The sequence below is a fragment of the Oncorhynchus kisutch genome, linkage group LG28 (genome assembly GCF_002021735.2).
Source record: "Oncorhynchus kisutch isolate 150728-3 linkage group LG28, Okis_V2, whole genome shotgun sequence".
Lineage (NCBI taxonomy): Eukaryota > Metazoa > Chordata > Actinopteri > Salmoniformes > Salmonidae > Oncorhynchus > Oncorhynchus kisutch.
Window position 1 is genome coordinate 40144056 of NC_034201.2, and position 15416 is coordinate 40159471.

The window sequence follows — 15416 nt, forward strand, 5'->3', positions numbered from 1 at the left end:
CAGAGAGGAGAGAGACAGAGAACAGAGGGGCCAGTGAAGGACAACAGAGAGGAGAGAGACAGAGACTAGAGAGGACAGATCTGTATCACTGACTGACAGCCAGGAGAGTCAACCCTCCTGAGGTACTAGATGTTAACAGAAAACAATATTCTTTTTTCAATTTAAAGTTTTATTAAGTTTTGTTTTTCAATCAACCAACAAAACACATTCCACATTCACAGATGTGACAGGCTTTAAAACACATTCCACATTCACAGATGTGACAGGCTTTAAAAACACATTCCACATTCACAGATGTGACAGGCTTTAAAACACATTCCACATTCACAGATGTGACAGGCTTTAAAAACACATTCCACATTCACAGATGTGACAGGCTTTAAAAACACATTCCACATTCACAGATGTGACAGGCTTTAAAAACACATTCCACATTCACAGATGTGACAGGCTTTAAAAACACATTCCACATTCACAGATGTGACAGGCTTTAAAAACACATTCCACATTCACAGATGTGACAGGCTTTAAAAACACATTCCACATTCACAGATGTGACAGGCTTTAAAAACACATTCCACATTCACAGATGTGACAGGCTTTAAAAACACATTCCACATTCACAGATGTGACAGGCTTTAAAAACACATTCCACATTCACAGATGTGACAGGCTTTAAAAACACATTCCACATTCACAGATGTGACAGGCTTTAAAAACACATTCCACATTCACAGATGTGACAGGCTTTAAAAACACATTCCACATTCACAGATGTGACAGGCTTTAAAAACACATTCCACATTCACAGATGTGACAGGCTTTAAAAACACATTCCACATTCACAGATGTGACAGGCTTTAAAAACACATTCCACATTCACAGATGTGACAGGCTTTAAAAACACATTCCACATTCACAGATGTGACAGGCTTTAAAAACACATTCCACATTCACAGATGTGACAGGCTTTAAAAACACATTCCACATTCACAGATGTGACAGGCTTTAAAAACACATTCCACATTCACAGATGTGACAGGCTTTAAAAACACATTCCACATTCACAGATGTGACAGGCTTTAAAAACACATTCCACATTCACAGATGTGACAGGCTTTAAAAACACATTCTACATTCACAGATGTGACAGGCTTTAAAAACACATTCTACATTCACAGATGTGACAGGCTTTAAAAACACATTCCACATTCACAGATGTGACAGGCTTTAAAAACACATTCCACATTCACAGATGTGACAGGCTTTAAAAACACATTCCACATTCACAGATGTGACAGGCTTTAAAAAAAGAACAAGTCAAAAAAATAATAATACATTTGAAAAAATTAAAAAATTAAATTAAATTAAAATGAATGATAAAGTCAAATAAAAGCATTTATTTTTCTTAATCTATTTATTTTCCTTAGTGCATATATACAGTGCCTTGCGAAAGTATTCGGCCCCCTTGAACTTTGCGACCTTTTGCCACATTTCAGGCTTCAAACATAAAGATATAAAACTGTATTTATTTGTGAAGAATCAACAACAAGTGGGACACAATCATGAAGTGGAACAACATTTATTGGATATTTCAAACTTTTTAACAAATCAAAAACTGAAAAATTGGGCGTATATACACATACATACATACACACATATACATACATACATATATACATACATACACATACACACATACGAACACGTACTCAAAAACTAAATTAAAATAAAAACACACAAAAAAACACATACCACTTGCAGCAGCACTATCAAGGTTCTTATCAGCTATTTCTAGCATTCGCTGAGACGACGGGCCAATAATTCGTTTTTAGGTTTTACAGTACCTTACACAACATGTATCTGCGCATTTCCCTAGTCACCCCGTTCACTCTGTCCAGTTTGAAATATAGTTGAATAGTGGAGACCAGAGTCTATCAAACTTGGGCTGTCTCTTGTGGAGGTCATAAGTGAGCTTTTCAAGAGGAAGAAAGTCAACAATCTGGTCAATCCACATTTTAAAAGTAGGAGGGGTATTAGAGGCCCACAATAGAAGAATAGATTTCTTAGCAAAGTATGTAATAGTCATAAGCAAATTTTCTCTGTCAGGATCAAGAACAAAGTCCTGCCTGGGCATTAAGAAGATAGATACACGATAGATACATATCAAACTGTACCTCTAGTATTTTCTGTGCAGCAGTATGTACAGATCTCTCTACAGCTCCAAAATACATGCATATAGGTTCCACTTTCAGAGGTACATCTTTTACAGTTAGGAGACATATCTGTTTTCATTCTATGGAGTCTCAAAGGAGTATAATAAAATTTGTACAAAAATTTGTATTTAGATTCTTTCATTTTTACACTGGTAGAGGAGCAGTATACCCTGTCGCAAACCTCCGCCCATAACTCGTCACTGATAGTCAGACCAAGGTCCTTTTCCCAGATTATTTTCAAAGGAGTAAAGGAGGAGCTTCCCTTCTCAGAAAGGAGTCTATAGATGTAAGATATTTTGCCTTTAATGGATTGTGCGGTGACAAGAAGGGTTTCAACTTCATTCAACTGAGATCTAAACCTCCTCTTGGAGGTAAATGAGGAAATTACATGTCTAATTTGAAGATATTTTAAAAAAATGGGATCTTGGCACATCGAATTCACTGCAGAGCTCTTGAAAGGATTTCAGTGTAGTGGTTTTCTGATGAAATAGGTCTGAAAGGGTCCTGATTCCTAGAGTATGTCAAAGATTAAAGTTGGCATCCCTCTGGGCTTTTGGCAAGTCTGGGTTGCCTACTATAGGCGAGTGAGAACATATTTGGGAGGAAATGCCCAGGTATTTCTTACAGTCCCTCCACGCTAGTAGGGTGCTGTAAATCACAAAGGTTTTGGCTATGTTGCCCACTTCACTAAAGTTATTAATGAATATAATTGAGCTTAAGGGCAATGAACCACAGGATTGGGCTTCTATCTGAATCCACGTTGACTCTTGTCTGTTTGTGATCCATGTTAGCATGTTGCGGATTTGGGCAGACCAGTAGTACAATTGAAGGGAGGGAAGGGCAAGACCACCCTTAGATTCAGGTTTCGATAGAGTGGAAAACTTGATCCTAGGTTTTTTATTGCCCCATATAAATTTGGTGATGCTTTGGTTAGTTGTTTTGAAGAAGGAAACTGGGAGATAGCATGGGAGCATCTGAAATAAGCAGTTCAGTCTAGGGAGGACGTTCAAACGGATTACATTAATTCTTCCTACTAAGCTAATTGGGAGGGAGATCCAGGTTTGGAGATCGTTCTTGATTCGATCCAGGAGTGGAAGATAATTTTCCTTAAAAAGGCTATTCAGATCTGGTGTTATGAAGATCCCGAGGTATTGAAACCCATGTGTTTTCCATTGGAAAGGACAAAGTGTCTTCATAGAGCTGGTGAGTGTAATATTGAGAGGGCAGACAGTGGATTTGTTAAAATTGATCTTATAACCTGAAAACTTGCCATACTGAGCAATTGTGTCTAAAATGAGAGGGAGGGATTTCTCAGGGTTGGATATGTAGAGCAAGACATCATCCGCGTAAAGCGAAATCTTGTGCTGCAGGCCGCCTGCAGAAACACCCATAATACTTGAATTGCTCCTTATCAGCTCTGCCAGAGGCTCCGCCCCCAACAAGTAGAGCAGCGGGGACAGCGAGCACCCTTGTCTTGTGCCCCGTTCCAGAGGGAATCTGTCAGAGTTCAGTCCATTAGTAGTCACCATGGCATTTGGATGAGAGTATAGTGATTTGATCCATTTAATAAAATTTGGGCCCATATTGAACTTTTCTAAGACTGAAAACAGAAAGCTCCACTCCATCCTGTCAAACGCCTTCTCAGCATCAAGTGAAGCCAGCAGGACAGGGGTCTTCTGTGCGTTTACTTGATCAATAATATCAAAAAGACGGCGAATGTTATCAGAAGAGCATCTGTCTCTAATAAATCCAGTTTGGTCTGCTTGTATTATTTTGGGAAGAAGAGTGATTAGTCTTTTGGCGAGCAATTTGGTAATTATTTTATAGTCGAAATCCAACAAGCTTATGGGCCGGAAGGACGAGCAGGATAGGGGGTCCTTGTCCTTTTTTAGCAACACTGTAATGCGAGCTGTGTGCATTGAGTCTGGGAGAACTCCGTTTTTGCAAAAATCCTCCAGCATTGGCATGAAGATAGGGCTGAGCTGGGGCCAAAAAGCTTTGTAGAACTCTCTGGGGAATCCATCTGGGCCTGGGGACTTATTAGGTGGCATGGAGGTAATTGCCTCCAGGATCTCCTCAGGAGTGAAGGGGGAGTTGAGATCTTCTTGGTCGGTCTCTGATAGTTTAGGTAGCGAGATTCCCTCTAGGAAAGAGTGGAGTTCTGCCTCCGTGTGTTTTCTCTCAGAGGTATATAGTTTGCAGTAAAAATCATGAAAAGTTCAATTGATCTTTTTTGGGTCATATGTGACCTCGTCCTCTGCTGTTCGGATAGCCCTGATTGTACACTCTGACTGCTCCTTTTTTAATTGGTAAGCAAGCAATCTACTGGGCCTATTGCTATACTCATGGTATTTCTGTTTAGTAAAGAAAACTTTTTTTTATCTCCCGAGTGTAGTCCAAATTCAGTTTGGCTTTGGCTGCTTTAAGGTGACTCCAGGAGGTGCTGTCTGGGGATTGTTTATGTATTTTTTCACAGCATTCCAGCTCCCTCTCAAGATCTAGCCTGTGTGCTTCCATTGCTTTTTTCTTAGAGGAAGCATATGCAATTAGATGACCTCTTAGTGTGGCTTTAGCAGCGTCCCACATTGTGGCCGGAGAAACAGGAGAATCTTTATTGTCTTGTGTGTAGTTGTCTATCCATGTAGTTACCAATGTATGGAACGCTTCGTTTGATAGCATGGAGGTGTTGAATTTCCAGCTCTTTGACCTCGGGATGTTTTTGCAGAGGTCAAAGCGGAGGTGGACAAAGGCGTGATCTGAAAGTGCTATGGGTCCGATTGTACAAGTGGCTGAATTTATGAAACTCTTTGGGATAAAAATGTAATCTATACGGGAGTAGGTGTTATGGACATTAGAGTAGTATGTATAGTCCATAGATGAGCTATTAGTCTCTCTCCAGATATCTATCAGTCCCATCTCTTTAGTAAGAGAGTTCAACATCTTTGCAGATCTAGGATTTGTGGTGGGGACTTGAGATGATTTGTCTACGGTTGGGTTAAGGGTACAATTAAAATCTCCGGCCACCACGCCAAAGGAGACACAATGCTCATTGAACAGGGTTATACATTTTGACATGAAGGCAGGAGTATCTGTGTTAGGGGCGTATATGTTTAATATAGTAATTGGTTGACCATATAGTGACCCAGTTATCAAAATAAATCTCCCCTCCGGATCAGATATGTTTTTGTCAATTATGAATGGAACATTTTTATGGATAAGTATGGCTGTGCCTCTACTGTTTGATTTGAAAGATGAGAAATACACCTGTCCCACCCAAGCTCTGCGGAGTTTGGCATGTTCAGCATCACAGAGGTGTGTCTCTTGTAATAGCGCAATGTCTGCTTTTTCCTTTTTTAGAGCACATAGTATCTTTTTCCATTGTATTGCATGCCCTAGACCATGGCAGTTCCATGTCAATAGATTTAAGGTACTAGTCATCGTCATCGAACAGTAATCGAACTTTAGTGCAAGTCATCGCTGGGTAAAAGTGGATAGTAGTTACAGCTGCGTTCACATAAAAGGAAAATAAATGGTGTACATAAAATAATCATCTCTGAACACCCCAGCCGAGTTCCCAAACAACTCGACACATCCCGTTGGATCTATTAATCGCATTTAGTCATTGATCTGTTTCTCATTGGCCAGGATTGTCTTTCAAAAAACGTTTTGCCTCTTCGGGAGTTTTGAAGTGTCGCAAGGCTCCTTGGTGAAGAATCCTGAGCTCGTTTGGGTATTTGAATCCCCTGAAGATGCCTCGGTCAATTGAGTATTTCTTCACTTCGTCAAACTCTCGGCGCTTTCGGCATATTCCAGCTGACAGGTCCTGGTGTAAAGCGAGTTTGGCGTTTCCCATTGTGATGGTGTTGTTTTTCACCGCCTGTAGGACTCGTTCCTTGTCGGTGAATCTCAGGAAATGTATGGTGATTGGGCGCGGTGGTTGTCTGGCTGCTGGTGGGGGCCTCTCGAGTTCTATGGGCCTGTCGGTGGACATGTGGAGCCACTCGGGAAGGTTGTCTTGCAGGTAGCGGATCAGTGGCATGTTTCCCTCTTCTTTTTCGTCCAGATTGAATAGAACACAATTATTCCTTCGCCCCCTGTTTTCCAGGTCCTCTGTTTTCTCTTCCGATTTTCTTTTTAGCATATGCTATTGTTTCCATGGCATCTGTCAATAAGTTTTCCATGGATAGGATTCGCCCCTCTGCCTCGTCCAGGCGCCCCGTGTTTATGGTTATCTTGTTGTTGATGTCAGGCAAAGCGTTTTCCAGGATTGTCACCTTGCCCCCTATCGCACTGAGCTGAGAGTTAATGGCATCTAATTTAGTGTTTAGTTCTGTGTATTCTGTACGTGATCCAGAATACACTATTCTGATGGATCGCTGTGAAAGATGTGCTGAGTTGTCAGGGCAGCTTGCTACTTCAGTATGTGAACATGGGTTGCACTTATTTCAGCCTAAAGCACAATGACTACTGTACTGGTATAAGGGAATTGGGTATCCGTTCTTTAGAGGAAGTTGGTACATGATACCAGTACTAAAGCATAGCCAGGCTAAATGTTGATCATGATATCCATTATCCATTAAAATATTAGTCGGACTCTAATGTATTATCCTGCAGGCAGAACTGAATGATTTTCACTAGATGGCCAGCTGAACAGTCAAAATTGTCTATATTGTAAAAATTCATGAAAACAAAATAATTGCTTTTTGGATTTCATTTAATATTAGGGTTAGGCATTTGGGTTAGCAGTGTGGTTAAGGTTAGGTTTTATGGCTTTGTGTTGTGCAAGCTAGTTACCACTCTGCAGAGCTGCCTCTGGGGCAAAATGTATGCGATGTGAGTATCTGCTTTTCAGCTTGCTTTCATGGTAGACTCATATCCTCCGCGAAGTGTGGAATGGAAAAAGGGGCATTTGGTAGTATCCCCATACCATCCTAATAATTTGATGAGATGGATAGGTTTTAATCAGGACACAGACCAACCTAAACATCTCTAACTCACTATCGTCTCCTCCCAAAACAGTTTGCTTACCACAAAAAAAGTCATTACATATCCACCTCAGCATAATCTGCTCTCTCAATCCACTTCCTGGACTTTACATTACCTACAGAGTTATTTCATTTTTAAGTTGGATTATGACAACAAGGCACATTAGTAATATTTGGTAACCTGGCAACAGGTATTCATCAGCATTCGCAGCGTATACAGAGCAATGTTGGACTCAATCAAATTGTGAAAACAACTAATCTAATTTACTCCACCCACTCAAGGGCCAGCAGATGTTTGTGTTAAGATCTTTTTGAAATTCCTTTTAAGCTAGAGAATAGCAGTAAAACAGGGTGAAAACCTCTCTCAGAACTAACCCTTATTAAGGCTCAAGCTGTTACATAAGTTGTCAGTGAGTAGCAGGAAAGGCTATAGTGTTCTTTCAGTCAATTAAGAACAATGACCATTCGTTTTGGAATGTCACAACATAATAGAAACCAGAAAGACAATGACATCCCTTCAGCCCTGTCATAATACTGTCGCCCTCCAGTCTATCCTGATTGGCTGGGCCAGCTCTGCAACCTCAGTGCCCGTGGCTCCAGCGGCTTCTGGGAGCTGCTCTGGTCCAGAAGGCTGGAGTTTCTACTAATCTCTAGAGAAGGTTGTGTCAGACAGCTCACTGTGGCTTGCTGCCATCTAAAGTGCCTAAAGGGCACAAATACAGATGACATCTCCTGGGATGTTAACAAGCCACTCTGAGCTGACTAGAGCTGGATGGAGAAGGAAGGAAGCTCCTATCTGTTTTCTTTCAGATCAAATAATGACTAAATGATGACAAAGTGATTCCATTTGTTCTTTACATAAACCATATGCACGAATAACCAGGTTTCCATTCAACCATTTCATGCGGATTAATTACCTGACTAATAAATAAAAAGTCACGACGGGGCTGATGGACACAGTTGAATTTCATTAATGTCGACTGAGAATTTGTTCAGTTGACAAGGCGGCATCTTTTTGTGTCGCTAAAAATTGTTATGCGAGAAATGGAAGTGTAAATACTGATATAACAACCACCATATCCAGAGTAAACGAGGAGACACACGATGGTGTGATATGTTTACTACCACTACGATGTGGGAAAGCATGAAGAGTTTATAGGCAGATGAAATACATGGTGGTGCTGATGAACAGTGGTGAGCTTGATGCACAGCTCTGTTATTTGAATTCTGGTGACATGATGATCGATGCCAATGATCAAATAAAAGTGATCTGACTTCTATCCATACCTCATCATATAAGCTTTCCTGTCCACTACATCAGAGAACTGTTGTCTAGAGAGCATGCACCAAAACCAAAGTTGAAAGTGCAATGGAAAGCCATTTAACTTACACGGGTACATGGGAACCTAACCACAACATAGTGTTATATGTGCACCACGTCATCACGCACAACCTTTTATCCACAACAAGTCTGTTTGATGGAAACACAGCTTTGGTGAGAAAATACACATACTGTTTTAATGCCGATTTTATAATATTCACATTAAAATCTGTCGTCAATTGGATGGAAACATACTTTTTTTTTTTCACCTTTATTTAACCAGGTAGGCTAGTTGAGAACAAGTTCTCATTTGCAACTGCGACCTGGCCAAGATAAAGCATAGCAGTGTGAGCAGACAACAAAGAGTTACACATGGAGTAAACAATTAACAAGTCAATAACACAGTTGAAAACAAAGGGGGAGTCTATATACAATGTGTGCAAAAGGCATGAGGAGGTAGGCAAATAATTACAATTTTGCAGATTAACACTGGAGTGATGAATGATCAGATGGTCATGTACAGGTAGAGATATTGGTGTGCAAAAGAGCAGAAAAGTAAATAAATAAAAACAGTATGGGGATGAGGTAGGTGAAAAAGGGTGGGCTATTTACCAATAGACTATGTACAGCTGCAGCTATCGGTTAGCTGCTCAGATAGCTGATGTTTGAAATTGGTGAGGGAGATAAAAGTCTCCAACTTCAGCGATTTTTGCAATTCGTTCCAGTCACAGGCAGCCAGTCACAGGCAGCATACAGTTGAAGTCGGAAGTTTACATCCACTTAGGTTGGAGTCATTAAAACTTGTTTTTCAACCACTCCACAAATTTCTTGTTAACAATCTATAGTTTTGGCAAATCGGTTAGGACATCTACTTTGTGCATGACACAAGTAATTTTCCCAAAAATTATTTACAGAGAGATTATTTCACGATTAATTCACTGTATCACAATTCCAGTGGGTCAGAAGTTCACATACGCTAAGATGACTGTGCCTTTAAACAGCTTGGAAAATTCCAGAAAATGATGTCATGGCTTTAAAAGCTTCTGATAGGCTAATTGACATCATTTGAGTCAATTGGAGGTGTACCTGTGGATGTATTTCAAGGCAAAAAAATTGTAGACTTCCACAAGTCTGGTTCATCCTTGGGAGCAATTTCCAAACGCCTGAAGCTACCATGTTCATCTGTACAAACAATAGTATGCAAGTATAAACACCATGGGACCACGCAGCTGTCATACCGCTCAGAAAGTAGACGCGTTCTGTCTCCTAGAGAAAGTGCAAATCAATCCCAGAACAACAGCATTTTTGGAGAAATGTCCTCTGGTCTGATGAAACAAAAATAGAACTGTTTGGCCATAATGACCTTCGTTATGTTTGGAGGAAAAAGGGGTAGGCTTGCAAGCCGAAGAATACCATCCCAACCGTGAAGCACGGGGGTGGCAGCATCATGTTGTGATGGTGCTTTGCTGCAGGTGGGACTGGTGCACTTCACAAACTCGATGGCATCATGAGGAAAGAAAATTATGTGGATATATTGAAGCAAGACATCAGGCAGGAAGTTAAAGCTTGGTCACAAATGGGTCTTCCAAATGGACAATGACCCCAAGCATACTTCCAAAGTTGTGGCAAAATGGCTTAAGGTCAACAAAGTCAAGGTATTGGAGTGGCCATCACAAAGCCCTGACCTCAATCCCATAGACAATTTGTGGGCAGAACTGAAAAAGCGTGTGCGAGCAAGGAGGCTCACAAACCTGACTCAGTTACACCAGCTCTGTCAGGGGGAATGGGCCAAAATTCACCCAACTTATTGTGGAAAGCTTGGGGAAGGCTACCTGAACCGAATGACACAAGTTAAGCAATTTAAAGGCAATGCTACCAAATACTAATTGAGTGTATGTGAACTTCTGACCCACTGGGAATGTGATGAAAGAAGTAAAAGCTGAAATAAATCATTCTCTCTGCTATTATACGGACATTTCACATTCTTAAAATAAATTGGTGATCCTAACTGACATAAGACTGGGAATTGTTACTAGGATTAAATGTCAGGAATTGTGATCAACTGAGTGTAAATGTATTTGCCTAAGGTGTATGTAAACTTCCGAATTCAACTGTAGCTAATGTTAGCCTAACATGAATTCAATACAACAAGATTCAGAGAATATGGGAGTGAAGCCAATCATGCACCAACACATGTTTTGAGAGGCTTTAGCACAGAACATTAAATACTGAAATACATTACATTAGATGTTTGCAAATATATCACCCAATATGCAGCTGATGGGCAGCAGTAGGAATTCCAATGCAATCCGAAGCAGAATCCATTCCAGTGAAGGGTAATTGTTTTCCAGGTCAGGCAGACGTAAAGATGTCTGAAGACAGGTTCAAAACGCCGTCTCTTATTAGCATACATGTACAAGCAGTCGCCGCCAGCTCACATCAGCATCACAATTACAGTCAGGTGGTAAACAAAATAGATCCCACGTTTGCCCTCTCTCTCCCCTTCTTCCTCCACTCCCTCCCTCCCCCATGCCGCCATCTGCTGGGCCCGCAGCCATGATTAGAGCTCGGTGGCACAGCGGTGCCGTGTTGGGAGGTAATGGTTTAGGACATGCCCAACAGGTGACCTCCTAATTAGTCTGCGCTCCCACCACCCGCAGGTCCGGCACAGTAATTGCTGTTGCCCACCGCTGCCCTCTCCTCGACGCGGCCGCCCCTCTCACCTGGCCAGCCACTCGCCGTCCCACTCCCCTGGCTCGTTAGCTGAATGCAACGTTAGCGGGCCCATTTAAAAGCACTCAGCGATAGGAGACTCTCCTCCCTGATCCTCACTGCCCGGCCCTGCAGTTAGACTCTGCTTGTTTTATGGATCAAGAGAGGAGCACTTTAGACTGCGTTCTACACCCCATTGGCCCTGGCAGTATAATAGACACCATTAAGACATTAGGTGAAAATAAGCCAATTTGGTCGAGCCCATCAATGTGTTGTGAATCTATCACAATCTTGACCCATTTGTTCCCACTTTTTCCCAAACTGGCCACTATGCAAATATTATGCTCATTAGTAACCCTCCATATTGCAAATTTGGGGGTGAAAGTATGCAAAAAGCATGTTTTATGGCAACATGCTCTGCCTATAATACAATTAACAGACATTTATCCCCATTCCTCAGCCCCAATACCTATATATACACTGAATAAACAAAAGTATGTGGACACCCCTTCAAATTTGTGGATTCAGCTATTTCACCAATTGCTGACAGGTGTATTAAATCGAGTATACAGCCATGCAATCTCCATAGACAAACATTGGCAGTAGAATGGCCTTACTGAAGAGCTCAGTGACTTTCAACGTGACACTGTCATAGAATGCCACATTTCCAACAAGTCAGTTCGTCGAATTTCTGCCCTGCTAGAGCTGCCCTGGTCAACTGTAGCCGCAAAGTGGTAGGCCTCACAAGCTCACAGAATGGGACTGCCGAGTGCTAAAGGGCGTAGCGCATAAAAATAGCTCGTAAAAAACATGTATACAAACACAAATTAACATTAATGCTGAAGCGGGGAACAGAGCGGGGAAACAGACAGATATAGGGGAGGTAATGACAGAAGTGATTGAGTCCATGTGAGTCCGATAGTCACTGATGCCTGGACGGGGGGACGTCAGGTGTGCGTAATGATGGTGGCAGGAGTGAGCAATGCTGGGGAGCTTTCGCCTTCGAGCGCCAGGGAGGGGGACCGGGAGCAGGCGTGACAGCGAAATCCATACAGAAATGGTTTGTCGAGATCGATGTGGAAGAACTTGACTGGCCTGCACAGAGCCCTGACCTCAACCCCATCGAACACCTTTGGGATGAAATGGAACGCAGACTGTGAGCCAGGCCTAATCAGCCAACATCAGTGCCCAACCTCACTAATGCTCGTGACTGAATGGAAGCAAGTCCCCGCAGCAATGTTCCAACATCTAGTAGAAAACCTTCCTAAAAGAGTGGAGGCTGTTAAAGCAGCAAAGGGGGGACCAACTCCATATTAATGCCTATGATTTTGGAATGAGAAGATCGACGAGCAGGTGTCCACATACTTTTGGTCATGTAGTGTACCTCAGCCCACTTACACCCCCCCAGCTCTGTATACCCTAACCCTAACACCCACATGCAAATATCCTAATATTGATACAATCAAGTACCGATACACCCATATCCTAGCCCTAAATGCCCTATTTGTTACCAATAGACCCCAGTTCCTTTTCCAATACACCTCATCCCTGTTACTTACCTATCTCAGCTCTGTAACCCACTTTCCTTAGGCCTGTATTCCCCAAGTCACCAACAGTAGTAATCTATATCCAGCTATTCACTACACATCCCAACTCTGTTATTTGCATATCTTGGTCCCGTGACCTCTGACCTGTATATATATAAAAATAATAAAAATCATAGTATAGTGATATAACACATGTGCCTCAGCCTCATTCACTTTTTTCCTACCACAAACATGTTGCCAGAAAGGATTTAAATGGGCAATAGAAGTCCATCCAGACCCATTACCTGTATGAGCCATGTGTATCCCTATTAATCATATAAACCAGGTAAATCCATGGGCATACTCATAGAAAACAGGTCTTCCCCAGGGCCCACGTCTCAACATCCATACAAACCAGGTCTTCCCCAGGGCCCACGTCTCAACATCCATACAAACCAGGTCTTCCCCAGGGCCCACGTCTCAACATCCATACAAACCAGGTCTTCCCCAGGGCCCACGTCTCAACATCCATACAAACCAGGTCTTCCCCAGGGCCCACGTCTCAACATCCATACAAACCAGGTCTTCCCCAGGGCCCACGTCTCAACATCCATACAAACCAGGTCTTCCCCAGGGCCCACGTCTCAACATCCATACAAACCAGGTCTTCCCCAGGGCCCACGTCTCAACATCCATACAAACCAGGTCTTCCCCAGGGCCCACGTCTCAACATCCATACAAACCAGGTCTTCCCCAGGGCCCACGTCTCAACATCCATACAAACCAGGTCTTCCCCAGGGCCCACGTCTCAACATCCATACAAACCAGGTCTTCCCCAGGGCCCACGTCTCAACATCCATACAAACCAGGTCTTCCCCAGGGCCCACGTCTCAACATTCATACAAACCAGGTCTTCCCCAGGGCCCACGTCTCAACATCCGTACAAACCAGGTCTTCCCCAGGGCCCACGTCTCAACATCCATACAAACCAGGTCTTCGCCAGGGCCCACGTCTCAACATCCATACAAACCAGGTCTTCCCCAGGGCCCACGTCTCAACATCCATACAAACCAGGTCTTCCCCAGGGCCCACGTCTCAACATCCATACAAACCAGGTCTTCCCCAGGGCCCACGTCTCAACATCCATACAAACCAGGTCTTCCCCAGGGCCCACGTCTCAACATCCATACAAACCAGGTCTTCCCCAGGGCCCACGTCTCAACATCCATACAAACCAGGTCTACACTTGTACTTCAGCCATAATATTGTTCCAGAACAAGTGTAAACCTGCACATCTAACCCAATATCGATTTTTTTCAAAACAGGTCTACTGCTACATGTCAGCCCTAATTGTCATAAAAATAGGTGTACTTCCGCATTTGAGCCCCAATATTCATACAAACCAGGTCTACACCTGTACTTCAGCTCCAATTTACATACCTACAACGTCTGGACCTGTGCTTGAACCCAATTAGTTAAGTAAGCCATGTCTAAAAGTGCCGAAGCCTAAATACCCATAAACTGCAAACCAGGTCTACCCCTACACTTCAGCTCCAGTACTCCTACAAACCAGGTCTACCCCTACACTTCAGCTCCAGTACTCCTACAAACCAGGTCTACCACTACACTTCAGCTCCAGTACTCCTACAAACCAGGTCTACCCCTACACTTCAGCTCCAGTACTCCTACAAACCAGGTCTACCCCTACACTTCAGCTCCAGTACTCCTACAAACCAGGTCTACCCCTGCACTTCAGCTCCAGTACTCCTACAAACCAGGTCTACCCCTGCACTTCAGCTCCAGTACTCCTACAAACCAGGTCTACCCCTACACTTCAGCTCCAGTACTCCTACAAACCAGGTCTACCCCTACACTTCAGCTCCAGTACTCCTACAAACCAGGTCTACCCCTACACTTCAGCTCCAGTACTCCTACAAACCAGGTCTACCCCTGCACTTCAGCTCTAGTACTCCTACAAACCAGGTCTACCCCTGCACTTCAGCTCCAGTACTCCTACAAACCAGGTCTACCCCTGCACTTCAGCTCCAGTACTCCTACAAACCAGGTCTACCCCTGCACTTCAGCTCCAGTACTCCTACAAACCAGGTCTACCCCTACACTTCAGCTCCAGTACTCCTACAAACCAGGTCTACCCCTACACTTCAGCTCCAGTACTCCTACAAACCAGGTCTACCCCTGTACTTCAGCTCCAGTACTCCTACAATCCAGGTCTACCCCTACACTTCAGCTCCAGTACTCCTACAAACCAGGTCTACCCCTGTACTTCAGCTCCAGTACTCCTACAAACCAGGTCTACCCCTGTACTTCAGCTCCAGTACTCCTACACTTGATGTGGGCCTGCCAATCACAAGCAAGGAGCTATGAACCCTTATACTCTTACATTCATGAAAGGTCTTAATTAGTTTACAAATGGATGGATTAAAAGCTAAATATTGCAAATACTGAATGGTGAAGCAGACAAGATCATTTGTCTTGGTTTTAATTACACAACAGTCAGTTACCTTTCTTTACAAATGTAATTCCATCTTTAATTTGGTTAAATGGATTTGTAGCCTACTGGAAGAGAGAACCTTGACTTAACTGTCTAAATACTATTCAGAGCATATAAACCGGTTGTATTTCTAAACGGCTTCAG